Raw genomic sequence first — 12,835 nt, 5'->3', positions numbered from 1 at the left:
TGCTCAAATGTGGTTGCTTAGTTGTTTGTATCCTCCATGAGATACTGGTTCCTGAGCGCTTGGGCCTGTATTCTATTGAGCTCTACAGCCTCCTGTCCCCAGCCTTCTCCTGGCCTGCTGTGGTGTCAGCCTCTCTGTGAAGGACTGTTCCACTGGTATGAGGTGTTAGGTACGTCTTTTCTATCCACTGCTGCACTGCCCTCTACCCCAACCCCAATAGCTAACGCTTAAAAAGCAATTACTAGGGCCCAAATACTGTTCTAGCAGCTGTGGGTGTATTAGCTCACTTACCCTCACTACAGTGCCATGAGGTCACCTATTGTTAGTCCCATTTTACAGATGAGGAAACTGAAACACAGCAAGATTACATGTTAGTCCCAGGTCATACAGCTAGTAGGTGACAGTCTCAGGAGTCCAACATAGCCATCCTAGATCCAGAGCCCTAGTATTAGCCTCTGTGGTATACAGACAACGCTGTGCCGCCTCACTCAGCCTTCTCACTGTTCCCACTTCCTCTGACAAGAGTGGCTACTGTTCCGAAGGCCAGCTAAACGCTCTTTCCACCCTGCCCAATGCTGAGGGTCTGTGGGCTTAGCTGGCCCCTTCCCCCTCAGAGACAGTGACAGATATGACAGGCTCCCCTCCTGTCACGAATGGCCTGCCATCCTCGGCGGAGGCCCTCTGCTCATCCACTCATCTCCTGGTCTGAGACTGTTTGAAGGGATCCGAATCCTGGTATTAGTGAGTCAAAACCATTTCTCTGGGAGGATCTGCCTGAACTATGCCCAGGAAAGCAAAGCCCATCTCGACCCCATGCTATGCCTAGCAGTCAGGCAGGCACCTGGAGGGTGTCCACACCTGCTTCACCTGATCAGCTTCTGGCCACTCAGAACATCTTCTCCTCTGGGGCCTTTTCTCTATTCCGCCTTGCCTCCCCACACTTCCTTCCTGTTCTTATTTCTCTTTACAAGACTGAGTATTTTTAACCTGAGGTTTCCACTAATCTCTTCTCGTCTGATTGGGACTGGGCTGGGCAGGGGTGCCAGTGTGCTGGAAGGGCCAGGAGTGTTTTGCCAGCCTCAGAGGCTACAGTCCGCATCCGTCACTCTAGGCCCAGTGTTTGTGCTGACTCTATCCATCTTTGTGGAGCTATGGAGCTCCCCCTCCTCTATTTCTGGAGTATAACCCTAAACTGGCCCTGGGTTGAAACTTTGGAAACTGTGCAGGGTATGGAAGGAGCTAAACTTCCTACCCTCCCCTCCACCCCCACCACCACCCCCATGCCCACTCCTACTCCCAGGATGCTGCCGCTAGGTGAAGATGAAGAAGCACTTTGAGGCCAGGTGCAGTGGCTCAACCTGTAATTCCAGCACTTGGGAGGCTGAGGTAGCAGGATCACTTGAGCCCAGGAGTTGGAGAACAGCCTGGGCAACACAGTGAGACACCCATCTCTACAAAAAAAAAAAAAAAAAAAAAAAAAGCTGGCACGATTGAGCCACTGCATTTCAGTCTGGGTGACAGAGAAGACCTTGTCTCAAAACAAAACAACAAAAAAACCCTTGAATTTCACACGTCCCTGGAACAGCCACCAGGATCATCCCTCAATCCACTTTCGTGATCCACATTATAAACATGGATGCCTTTCTGAGGGATTAGGGGCCTCCAGAGCTTCTCTTTCAGTCTGCATCAGCCTTGAGATGCAGCTCAGAGGGCTCTGCCCTCACTCCCTGGCCCCTCTTGCACGTTCCTGAAGGTCTCTGCTGCGATGTCCTCCTACGGAAGCCCCCAGCCAAGCCCACCCATCACTCTCCACTCCGTCCTCCCCTGCGGGTCTCCAACCCTCGTGTATCTCACGCTTCTCTGCACTCCAGGTGCTTAATACAGAAACTTTTATTTGAAGTCTGTACAGCTGCAAAGCGGAGATAATTGGGCATTTAGGGTTTGGTTGTGGTGTTTTTTAGTTTGGTTTCTGCACCAGCTTTCTTAAAAACAGAAAATGGTGGCCACTGAACAGGGTGATAGCAGAGATTTTTAAAAAAGCAACTGACAAGCCCGGTGCAGTGGCTCATGCCTGTAATCCCAGAACTTTGGGAGGCCGAGGTGGGTGGATCACTTGAGGTCAGGAGTTCGTGGATCACTTGAGGTCAGGAGTTCGAGACCAGCCTGGCCAACATGGTGAAACCCCATCTCTACCAAAAATACAAAAATTAGCCGGGCATGGTGGTGCATACCTGTAATCCCAGCTACTTGGGAGGCTGAGGCAGGAGAATCGCTTGAGCTTGGGAGGCGGAGGTTGCAGTGAGCCAAGATCATGCCACTGCTTTCCAGCCTGGCAATAGAGCAAGACTCCATCTCAAAAAAAAAAAAAAAAAAAAACAAAAAGCAACTGACAGTGACTCACTCGCTCCAGGCTGGCAGGCCTAAGTTTAATGTTCTGTAAAGTAATTGATAGTCATAATGATTGCCTGAGGCACAGTGGTATCCCGATGTGTGCTTTGAGGCTTTGAGGCTCACTGCAAAAGATTAAATATGTTCCGCATTGTTTATATTTGACTGTATTTTTAAAAATTCTAATTCCTTTAAAATGGGCACCCCCAGTATAATGTATGTAGTGACTCTTTAATTAGGGAACTGATTTTCCATGTGGTCTAGTGGCTTTCAGGACTTGTTGACTAGACAGAATATCTGCAGCTCTCATCGCCAGCCTCACCCAGCCACACCTCAGCTTCACACTCTGGTAACTGTCTTCACCACTCCCTCCTGTTCAGCTGCCCCATGGTCCCAAGAAGCAATGCTTTCCAGCCCCATGGTGAGATGAGGCTGCAGCCCTGTCTGGCACCGCTTTTATAATTGGTCATTCAGTCTTCAGACCTCTGTGGAGCATCCCCCATGAATAGAGAGCCATGCTGGGTGGGGACTGGGAAGCAGCAGAAGAAAATGTGTCAGTGCTGCCTTCAGAGAGAAAACACACACAAACACCTAGAGAGCTGCTTCCTACAAGTTCAAAAGAACTTGACCTCAGAACCAAAGAAATAAGAGTGCAGGGTTTATCAGAAAAATCTCCCCAAAGGGGAGAATTTGAGCCTAACTTTGATTGTCAGTAAGGCTATCATGCTGGGTAGATAGGTGCACGGAGATGGGGAGGCTATCCTGGCAGTGAGGCCGGAATCCCCCAGCACCTCTACCAGGAAGTAGCCTTCTGAATCCTGGGCTGCTCCTTCCCCTCTGGGCTAACTGGCTGATAAGGACTGGGGACCAACCCCAGCAAGGAGGAAGTGGACTGGCTTCCTGTTTATTTATGAATCTCAGAGCAGCACCGTGCAGCCGTGAATACCAACCAAGCAGAGCAACCCCAGCCTGAGCCAAGAGCCCCAGGGAGCCCATCTGCCGACCCAGCAAGCCCTCACCCAGCTGGGAGATGCAAGGACTCCATCCCAGGGCAGCCCATGGTCCTGAGGGCCAGCCTGCTAACAGCCATGCCAGATTGTCACGAACAGGAGGTAGAGGAGTGACAACTTCCCCAAAGAGGTCAAAGCCACACATTCGTAATACGAAGCCACTGGGCAACTCCAGGGGCCCAAGCATTGCCTTCCGCCTCACCCCAAACGTTATTTCCTAGGGCCCTGGGCACAACTGTGGGGCCTGTGGGAAAATCGTGTGCAGAAATAGCTGGGCCTTTTAAGAGCCAGGCAGCATGCATTGCAGTTTTGTTAGAAACAGCAAAAGCTGACTGGTGACAACACAACATCACAGAGCCACACGAGGGAAAACAATGTAGCCATTTAAAAGAATGAGGTGGATTAGTCTGTGCTACAGGGCAAGATGTCCAAGATACTTCCATAAATGAAAACAAGCTGCAGAACAGTACGTACGGTGTGATCTTTTGTGCAAATAATTACAATAGCAGAGGATAAGTATATACAGGCTTAGAGATATATGTGCTGCTGAATGCATGACTTTTTTTTTTTTTTTTTTTTTTTTTTCTGGAAGGAAATTTAAACAACCTAACTGGTTACTTTGGAAATATTTTGAGAGAAAAGGGGTGGGAGGGCTTTCTCTTTTCATTATTTATCTTTCTCACATTGCATAGTGAGGTATATATGTTTAGAAAATATTACCTGTGGACAATGAAATTATGGTTCATTCTGTTTTATTCTTTACACTTCATCTTTTTTTTTTTTTTTTTTGCAACAGGGTCTTGCTCTGTCCCCCAGGCTAGAGTGCAGTGGCGTGATCCTGGCCTACTGCAGCCTCAACCTGCTGGGCTCAAGCGATCCTCCCACCTCAGCCTCCCAAGCAGCTGGTACTACAGGCGTGTGCCACCATGACCAGCTAATTTTTAATTTTTTTGTAGAGATGAAGGCCTCACTATGTTGCCCAGACTGGTCTGTATCTTTTTTTTTTTTTTCTGAGACAGAGTCTTACTCTACTGCCCAGGCTAGAGTGCAGTGGTGTAATTTAGGCTCACTGCAACCTCTGTCTCCTGGGTTCAAGCGATTCTCTTGCCTCGGCCTCCTGAGTAGCTGGGATTGCAGGCGCCCGCCACTATACCCAGCTAATTTATTTGTTTATTTTTAATTTTTTTGAGACAGAGTCTCGCTCTGTTGCCCAGGCTGGAATGCAGTGGCGTGATCTCGGCTCAAGGCAACTTCCGCCTCCCTGGTTCAAGCGATTATCTTGCCTCAGCCTCCTAAGTAGCTGGGACTACAGGCGTGTGCCACCATGCCCAGCTAATTTTTTGTATTTTTAGTAGAGATGGGTTTTCACCGTGTTAGCCAGGATGATCTCAATCTCTCGACCTTGTGATCTGCCCACCTCGGCCTCCCAAAGTGCTGGGATTACAGGCGTGAGCGACCATGCCCGGCCCTGATTTTTGTATTTTTAGTAGGGATGGGGTTTCACCATGTTGGCCAGGCTGGTCTCAAACCCCTGACCTCAGATGATCTGCCCGCCTTGGCCTCCCAAAGTGCTGGGATTACAGGTGTGAGCCATTGTGCTCAGCCTAGGTCTGTATCTTATTTTTGTTTGTTTTTTGAGATGGTGTCTCACTCTGTCACTCAGGCTGGAGTGCAGTGGTGTGATCTCAGCTCACCACAATCTGTAACTGGGATTACAAGGGCCTGCCCCCACACCCAGCTAATTTTTGTATTTTTAGTAGAGACGGGGTTTTACCATCTTGGCCAGGCTGGTCTCAAACTCCTGACCTCAGGTGATCTGCCCATCTCAGCCTCCCATAGTGCTGGGATTTATAAGCGTGAGTTACTGCACTTGGCAAGGTCTGTATCTTTTTCTCTTTTTCTTTTCTTTTTCTTTTTTTTTTTCAAGGAGTGGAGAGTTTAATAGGCAAGAAAGAAAGGAGAAGAAAGAAGGAAGAAACTCCCCTGTATAGAGACAGAGGGAGGGGGTCTCCAAAGCCGAGAGGGGAGACCTCAAGGTCTGTATCTTTTATTTATTTATTTATTTATTTATTTATTTATTTATTTATCTATCTATGTAAGATGGCCTCCCAAAGTGCTGGGATTACAGGTGTGAACCACTGCACCTGGCCTTTTTTTTTTTTTTTTTTTTTTTTTTGAGATGGAGTCTCGCTCTGTCACCAGGCTGGAATGCAGTGGCACGATCCTGGCTCACTGCAACCTCCATCTCCTGGGTTCAAGCGATTCTCCTGCCTCAGCCTCCCAAGTAGCTGGGACTACAGGTGCATGCCACCGTGCCCAGCTAATTTTTATATTTTTAATAGAGACGGGGTTTCACCATGTTGGCCAGGATGGTCTCCATCTCTTGATCTCGTGATCCGCCTGCCTCGGCTTCCCAAAGTGCTGGGATTACAAGGTGTGAGCCACCACGCCCAGCCATGGTCTATCTTTTTTTTTTTTTTTTGAGACAGCGTCTCACTCTTGTCACCCAGGCTAGAACGCAATTTCAGCTCACTGCAACCTCTGCCTCCCAGGTTCAAGCGATTCTCCTGCCCCAGCCTCTCGAATAGCTGGGATTACAGGCGCCCATCACCACACCTGGCTAATTTTTTGTACTTTTAGTAGAGACGGGGTTTCACCATGTTGGTCAGGCTGGTCTCGAACTCCTGACCTCAGGTGATCCACCTGCCTTGGCCTCCCAAAGTGCTGGGATTACAGGCGTGAGCCACAGCACCCGGCCCGGTCTGTATCTTTTAAAACAATATGTATTAAGCCAATAAGTATTATTTTTAAGACAATTTAAAGAATCAGGCAGTCTGTATTTGCAAGATCATACAGGTCAGAGCTAGGATCACTAATTCTCCAGGAAAATCAATGGGAGATGATGGAAGAAATGCTTTACTTTAAGATCTGTACACATCAATAACAGTGTCCCTGATTCTACACCTCACTTTGAGGTAGGAGGCAGGACTCAGCTCAGGTGGTAGGATTTGACTCCAGAGGTGGAGCTCAGACACCGGGCCTAATTGAGGACTAGCTAAAAAAGGGACAGAGTGAAAACACCTCCCCATAAGACATGCCCACTTTCATGCCATGTCAATTTACTGATGCCATGGCAACACCTGGAAGTTACCGCCCCTTCCCATGGCAATGACCCGATAACCTGGAAAACTACCCCTTTTCTAAAAATGTCTACAGAATCTGCCCCTTAACTTGCATATAATTAAGAGTGGGTATGACTATGACTGCAGCCCTGACTCTGAGCTGCTACTCTGGACACACTGCCTATGGGAAAGTCCTGTTCTACAAACAGTGGTACCTTTGCTGCTGCTGGACACTGCCACTTCAATAAAAGTTGCTGCCTAACACCACCAGCTCGCCCTTGAATTATTTCCTGGGCAAAGCCAAGAATGCTCCTGGGCTGAGCCTTCCGGGCTCGCTTGTCCTCCGCCAACTTCATGGAGTCCTGTGGCAAACGTTTGAGCCTTCTCTGGCTTCCTTCCAACCATTTCCTTTCCCTCTTTCTTCCCCATTTCATGGCCTTATCATTTAATTTTTGGCCTAAGCCAAACAATAAGGAACAGAAATCTGGAGGAAGAAAAAGAAGAAACAAAAACTCCATATACAACACTTCAATACCCATGACCCAATCACCTGTCATTTGGACTAAATTATATTAACTTCTTTAAGAAAGACCTGAATCAAATTCATCTTTGAATCCCTTGAAGCATGTAGCCTAGGACTGCACACAGTAGGTACTCAATAATACCTGTTGGATGAGTGAATGGAGCAACTGTATACACAGCACTTGTCCTTTTTCAGGTCTGTTCTTTGATAAAAGCACCCACAAGATAGAAGGTCAAGCCTCCCCAAGTACTTAGCCTATCAGATTTAATGTTGCCCTTCCTCATGAGTGTTTTGGGAAATTGGAAGACAACTCCTGGGGCCTCTGAAAGAGAATCTGATGTCACCTCTGTGTCTTTTTTTTTTTTTTTTTTTGAGACAGGAGTTTCGCTCCGTCACGCAGGTTGGAGTTCAGTGGCACGATCTCAGCTCACTGCAACCTCCGCCTCCCAGGTTCAAGCGATTCTTCTGCTTCAGCCTCCTGCATAGCTGGGATTACAGGTGCCCACCACCACGCCTGGCTAATTTTTGTATCTTTCGGAGAGACAGGGTTTCACCATTTTGGCCAGGCTGGTCTCAAACTCCAGACCTCAAGTGATCCGCCCACCTCGGCCTCCCAAAGTGATTACAGGCCTGAGCCACTGCGCCCGGCCCCGCTCTGTGCCATATTAATTCATTAACAACTGGGTAAGCTGCCCATACTCCCCATACTCACCTTAGGCTACTGAAGGCTGTGTATCCAGCACCCTGAGAGTCTTCTTGGTTTAAGAAGGAGTTAAAGCAGAACTGGGTGGTGGGTCTCCCACCTGGCAGAGAGATGGGTAGCACCAGTTTGGCTGGTGGCTGGGGCAGGACAGTTGGTATATTTACAGCCACAGATGCCCAGGGGGTTCTGTATCAGGAAGTCGTCTGCAGAGGGTCACTTCGACCTGTTTACTTGTCTTCAGTACTGGCGCTAACATTTTCCTAGTCTTTCCCCGGGATATTTTTCTGAACATCTTGTGCTGGTTGACACAGCCTGGCACGGCTAGTAGCAGGCAGGTTGCTGCCATCTGGTGGAGAAGAGGGGCCACAGCCTTGCCTGGCTCAGTCTGAGACTGAAGAGATGAAAATAATCTTTGAGGAACACTTCTAGGAGAGTGGATTTCAAACTTCCACAGCCATGGAACCCTTCCTTCTTTTAAAATTTATTTTATGCATTTATTTTTTTAGAGACAGGGTTTCGCCACGTTGGCCAGGCTGATCTTGAACTCCTGACCTCAAGTGATTTACCTGCCTCGGCCTCCCAAAGTGCTGGGATTACACGCATGAACCATAGCGCCTGGCCATGGAACCCTTCTTTCTTCTTCTTCTTCTTTTCTTTTTTTTTTAGACGGAGTCTCGCTCTGTTGACCAGGCTGGAGTGCAGTAGTGAGATCACGGCTCACTGCAACCTCCGCCTCCCAGGTTCAAGCAATTTCCCTGTCTCAGCCTCCCGAGTAGCTGGGACTATAGGTGTGTGCCACCACGCCCGGCTAACTTTTGTATTTTTAGTAGAGACCGGGTTTCACCATATTGGTCAGGCCGGTCTCGAACTCCTGACCTCAGGTGATATACCTGCCTCGGCCTCCGGAAGTGCTTGGATTACAGGTGTGAGCCACCACGCCTGGCGGAACCCTTCCTTCTAACAACAGCAGTGCCTAAGGTCCTCGTGTAAAACTGATAAATGCATCATGGCTCTGGCTGAAAGCATCTTCACATCAATCACCTCATATACTCTTCAATAACACTACAATGTGAATATTCATATCTTTAGTTTCTTGAGGAAAAAAATAAGGCTGTTTAAAGTATTTAAGTAATTTACCCAAGGTTTCCCAAGCTATTCAGTGGCAGAGTCAGAATACAAACCCAGACTTTTTTTTCTGTTTTTTTTTTGAGATGGAGTCTCACTCTCGCTCTGTCGCCCAGGCTGGAGTGCAGTGGTCGGATCTCAGCTCACTGCAAGCTCCGCCTCCCGGGTTTACGCCATTCTCGTGCCTCAGCCTCCTGAGTAGCTGGGACTACAGGTGCCCGCCACCTCGCCTGGCTAGTTTTTTGTGTTTTTTTAGTAGAGACAGGGTTTCACTGGGTTAGCCAGAATGGTCTCGATCTCCTGACCTCGTGATCCGCCCGTCTCGGCCTCCCAAAGTGCTGGGATTACAAGCTTGAGCCACCGTGCCCGGCCTTTTTTTTTTTGGACACAGGCTGTCTCTCTGTCACTCTGTCACCCAGGCTGGAATGCAGTGGTGCAATCACAACTCACTGCAGCCTCGACTTCCCAGGCTCAAGCAATCCTGCCACCTCAACCTCCTGAGTAGCTGGGACCCAGGTGTGTGCCACCATGCCTGGCTATTTTTTAAATTGTTTTGTAGAGACAGGGTCTCACTATGTTGCCCAGGCTGGTCTTGAACTCGTGGGCTCAGGTGATACACCTGCCTCACCTTCCCAAACTGCTGATATTCCAGGCATAAGCCACCAAGCCCGGCTTTTTTTTTTTTTTTTTTTTTTTTTGACAGGATTTAATACTGTTGCCCAGACTGGAGTGCACTGTTGCAATCATAGCTTACTGCAGACTCGAACTCCTGTGCTCAAGCAATCCTCCCACCTCAATCTTCCAAGTAGTTGGGACTACAGGTATGCATGACCACGCCTGGCTAATTTTTTATTTTTTGATTTTTTTTGGTAGAGATGAGGTCTCGCTGTGCTGCCCAGGCTGGTCTCAAACTTCAAATGATCCTACTGCTTTGGCCTCCCAAAGTGTTGAGATTGCAGGCACGAGCCATCGCACCTGGCCCAAACGCACATCTTTCTAGTTCTGGAACCTGCACTAGTTCCACTAAACTGCCTTCTGGAGTGAGAACCCTGGGAAGTCCAGCCCAGCACAGTTTCACAGTGTCAGCGAGCATTGCTGTAGTTTGCTGGCATGAAGATGAAGGGCTTGTTTTTTTTTTTTTTTTTTTTTTTTTTTTTGAGACAGAGTTTCAGTCTTGTTGCCCAAGCTGGAGTGCAATGGTATGCTCTCGGCTCACTGCAGCCTCCGCCTCCCTGGTTCAAGCGATTCTCCTGCCTCCGCCTCTCGACTAGCTGGTATTACAGGCATGCACCATCACACCTGGCTAATTTTTTGTATTTTTAGTAGAAACGGGGTTTCAACATGTTAGGCTGGTCTCGAACACCTGACCTCAGGTGATTTGCCCGCCTCAACCTCCCAAAGTGCTGGGATTACAGGCATGAGCCACTGCGCCCAGCCCATGAAGGGACTTTCAAAAGAGAAGACATTGTCTCCATCTCCCCCCTTTTCCAGTCTAGCTGGGGATGAAACTGTGTGTATGAAGGGAATGGACAGGACACATGCTGCCTCCCATCTGTGGATGCAAAGGAAGGATTTATATGCCAGGGTGCCCCAAATATTGGAGCATTTGAAGCTGAGAGTTGGGATAGGAACAGCACTAGATGGAGAGTTCGGGGACCTACATTCCAACCCTGGCTTTGCTACTCATACCCCGTGGGACATCGTGCAAACCTCCTCACCCTCCTTGCCCAAAGGCAGGGGTGCTCCTGAGGATCTGAAAGCCTCCTCTTCAGTTCTGTGCTGTTGTGGTTTCAATGGGGGTGGAGCTAGACAGGAGAGGAATCCTGAAGAAAGTAAGTGTTGAAGAGAACCTTGAGCAGCGGAAAGGTAGGACATGGAAGAGGGAAGTGGCACTGCACATAAGAGCTTGGCAGAGGCAACAAAGGAAAGAAGCGATTGCTTGCCAGAGACAGAAAGCTCATTCTTGAATGCCTCTTAAAGACTAGTTCTGGCACAGTTCACAATAAAGAGTACCTGTAGGTTCTTTTGGGGTCTCTAGTTGTCCAGGACCAACATGGGCTTAGTCAAGACACTCCTCCACCCAGAGGCTAAAGCTTCCAGAGGCCCCAGTGTCTGGGATTCATCGCTGCACTGGACTCCCCTCCTTAGCGGTGGCCTCTTCTTGCTTTGGAGAGACAGTCCAGCAGCAAACAGTCCCTGGAGAGCAGAGGAGTGGAAAACAAGTGGTTTTCAACCTCAGACCACCAGGAGACCTTCCTTCCTAATTCCTACCTGTTTGCTACCCTTGTTCTCATCTACTGCCATTTCAGAAACATGTGTAAGCCACAGAGAACAGCAGGTGTTATAAATCTGTGTGCCAGGGCCCCAGTGTGACTTTGCTTCTCAGATCACCATAGCCTTGGACACAATCAAAAACTAGTGACAATTACATTGGTATCTGACTTAAATCCCTCAGCCCCTCCTGGTGCCTGAGACTTACAAATTCCGGGGTTCTTCCCTCTCTTCTCCAAGGCTATCAAATCCCCTAAGTTAAGGGTCAGCAAACTTCCTTTTTTTTTTTTTTTTGAGACAGAGTCTCACTCTGTAGCCCAGGCTGGAGAGCAGGGGCGTGATCTTGGCTCACTGAAACCTCTGCTTCCCGCTTCAGCCTCCCAAGTAGCTGGGATTACAGGCACCTGCCACCATGTCCAGCTAATTTTTTTTTTTTTTTGTATTTTTAGTAGAGATGGAGTCTCACTGTGTTGGCCAGGCTGGTCTTGAACTCCTAACCTCAGGTGATCCATCTGCTTCGGCCTCCCAAAGTGCTGGGATTACAGACATGAGCCACCATGCCCAGCCATGGGTCAGCAAACTTCTTCCATAAAGGGACAGGTAGCAAATATTTTAGGCTGTACAAGCCATATGGTTTCTGTTGCAACTATTCAGCTCTGCTGTTGTAGTGCTGAGAAGCATAGCTATGTTCCAAAAAAATTTTACTTATGGACTGAAGTATGAATTTCACATTTTCATATGTTATACAATATTTATATTTATATTTATTTTTTAAAATGAGATGAGACTTCGCTATGTCCAGGCTGGTCTTGAACTCCTGAACTCAGGTGATTCACCTGCCTCTGCCTCCCAAAGTGTTAGGATTACAGGCGTGAGCCACCGTACTAACCCCTATTATTTTTTTAGAGACAGGGTCTCCTCTGTCACCCAGACTGGAGTGCAGTGTCTTGATCATAGCTCACTAAAACCTTAAACTCCTAGATTCAAGTGATTCTCCTGCCTCAGCCTCCTGAGTAGCTAGGACTACAGGCACGCACCCCTATGCCAATTTTTTATCTTTTGATTTTTTTTTTTTAAGAGATGGGGGTCTCACTATGTTGCCCAGGCTTGTCTCAGACTCTTGGCCTGAAGCAATCCTCCCATCTCAGCCTCCCAAAGTGTTGGAATTACAGGCGTGAGTGACCATGCCTGGCCTTCATGTGTCACAAAATATTCTTCTTTTGACTTTTTTTAAGCACTTAAAAGTGTAAAAATTCAAGTTAAACGTCAGAAAGGAAAAAAAGTGTAAACATCATTCTTAGCTCATGTGCTATACAGAAACAAGTGAAAGGCTGTATTTGGCCCACAGGTTATAGTTTGCCAACTCCTGACCAAAGTGTTTGCACCTCTTTCAGCCAAACTTAGATGGTCCAAGCCTTTCATTGATTATAGCTTTTCTGGCTAAGCCAAGTGGGTTGTCCCAGTCTCCAAGGATGGCAACAGCTTTCAGTTCCCTGAAAGTAGCCTTACCCTTTCAGCTTTATTTTCTCTTCTGAAGTGGCTTGATTAGAGGGTGCTAGAGAGCCACCCCTCCTTCCCCTGCCCCTAGCTATAAACTGGTTTCCCCAGTACATTTCTACCCATTCTCTCTCTCGACTATGTGCATCTGGGCCTTACCGAGGCACCTCAGTCCCTACTGGCCGGGCAGGCCTTA

At 48.1% G+C, this 12,835-nt stretch overlaps 1 protein-coding gene across 1 annotated transcript in view; it reads right to left on the bottom strand.

The window, feature by feature from the left end:
* The window catches only part of ZNF652 (zinc finger protein 652), a 102,734-nt gene extending 94,725 nt beyond the window's left edge, over window positions 1-8,009 (bottom strand). The window contains exon 1 of the mRNA XM_077968626.1: window positions 7,756-8,009. The gene's annotated coding sequence lies outside the window, so the exon portion shown is untranslated. The remainder of the gene's footprint in view (window positions 1-7,755) is intronic.
* Window positions 8,010-12,835: the final 4,826 nt, after the last annotated feature.

Source organism: Macaca mulatta, chromosome 16, assembly GCF_049350105.2.
Source record: "Macaca mulatta isolate MMU2019108-1 chromosome 16, T2T-MMU8v2.0, whole genome shotgun sequence".
NCBI lineage: Eukaryota > Metazoa > Chordata > Mammalia > Primates > Cercopithecidae > Macaca > Macaca mulatta.
The sequence above is the reverse complement of the archived record's forward strand: the minus strand, read 5'-3'. Positions and strand labels throughout refer to the sequence as shown.